We start from the raw sequence: 2,105 nt of genomic DNA, 5'->3' as shown, positions 1-2,105 counted from the left end.
GCATGCACACATATTGGAGGCTACCGCAGTGGTTAGTCATGAAATGACAAGGGTATGAATTTATAAGGAACAGTAATAAACTACGGGTGCAGGTGAAGGAATGAATCACAGTAGTATTGGACAGAAAGACATGACAGCTACTGGTGACTTATTCAGCATGGAGCATAAATTAGTATTAGAGTCAAAGGTGTGTTCAAGATTTAGTGGAAAAGTTGGTCTAGATTGAAATGGGGAAACTAAGGAGGGTACATCATCTAAGGAAAATGTGGTGAACTTGTATGGGAACACGCTGAGTTTTAGGTGAAAGTGATGATATGAATTCTAGACCATGGGGTTGAGCTTAAGGCTGGAGATATGAAAATCACCAGAGTAGAAGTAACGGACAAAACTTTCTGAGGGAGATGGTAGAGTGAGAGAAGAGCAACATTAGACTCTGAGCTTCTGCAAATCTTGGTATGTGTTGTAGCATATCAAGGTCTCTGGGAAGAATATAATTGTATTGTTGGAGGAATGGCCTCATAAGGTGATGGACACAACTGTGGGCACAGACAAAGCACCCCTCATAACCTAATGGTATAAAAGGCTGTATACCCACTATTTATTTTCTTCTTTCAACTGGTGTGTTCCTCATACTTCCCATTCATTTGGACCTCCAAACTTCAGATACTCCATGATGAAGAAATAATAGGGAGGCACTGGAGGCTATTTCCACTCACCCACTTATATCAAAATCTTGTCTCTAAGTTTTGCACTGCTAGCTATTTCCTTGTGTTGATAGTAAATCCACATGAAAACAAATTTAAAGTCTAAGACTTCATTTTCATCTGTCTTAGACCTTAACCAACTGAGGTGGTCTATTTTAACTCATTTCACTTTTACCTTTTTACATCCTCAATTGCTTGGTTTTTAATAGTGGTTAATGAAGAGGAATGAATGAACAAATAAATGAGCAGAAAACCAAATATTTGAGGAACACTCATAGTTATGGAGGTGAAAAGAGAGCGTAAGTCAATGAAGAAAATGGAAAAAAAAATCATACTTTCTTCACAGACTGGTAAGAGCTAGGAACTTCTCAATTTTACCCTGTGTATGAATCATGGGGAATCTTGGGGAATCTCAGACCTTAAGTTTCCACCAGGGAGCATACCTTAGGTAACAAGGCTTTAGATGATTGTTCTATACATGCATGCCCCTGCAAATAAAAAATGCATGAGAAAATGCCCATAGCTCAGCACTAATTCAATATTCTCTGAATTAAAATCAAACAAACAAACACTGCAGATTCAACAGATGGAAGTAGGGGAGAAAGCACATTAATTGATATGATAGAAGAATGAACAAGTTTATGTAAGTTTCCACAGCTATAAACTCCTTTCTAAGGCTCTAGTTTATTAAGTTCAATGATGGTTGTAATATATTATTTACCTCCAATATTATTGTAGGTAGTTATAATTATTCACACATCCCAGCATACCACTCAGCTGCTCACTTTTAAGTATCTGTCATTTGCTTCTTGGGAGCTATATCTTTTGCTTCCTCAGACTTTTTCTCTGCTATATAATACTCTATTGAATTGCTATTAACCTTCACCAGGGGCAATTATTCCTTTCTTCTGACTTCCTTATTCATTTTTCAGTCTCTTTTGGATTCTCTGTTCTCCATTCACATGTAATTCCGAGATTGTTCATTAGTTTTGTGAAATTGTGAGAAGAAAGAATTTGAGAGAAAGCACAGTGAGAGCCAAGAGTTGGGAGGAAAAATTTCATTAACATTAAAAGGAATGGTGATATTCTATATCTTGACTTACTGTGGATAGGGAAACAAGTCCTTCTCCAAGAAGATCACCAACTAAGAAGCTAACACTAGTAAGATATGAGAATAGAAACTTCTTCATAACTCTACCCTTTAAAAGACAAACCTGTTTAACAGATGAGAAATGGAATAACAAGTTCACCTGATAAAGAAAGTGATCACATTTCCATAGGTACCCAGCTGAGTCCACATGGAGAATTGTTGCATCAGACATATGGTACTAGCACAGATACAAGGTCTACAAAGATCATAGATATTAAATGCTTAATGGAACATATGAAGGAAAAAATATA

The sequence above is a fragment of the Mesoplodon bidens genome (assembly GCF_964165515.1).
Source record: "Mesoplodon bidens genome assembly, contig: HAP1_SCAFFOLD_1478, whole genome shotgun sequence".
NCBI classification, from domain to species: domain Eukaryota; kingdom Metazoa; phylum Chordata; class Mammalia; order Artiodactyla; family Ziphiidae; genus Mesoplodon; species Mesoplodon bidens.
Note: the sequence above shows the minus strand (reverse complement) of the source record.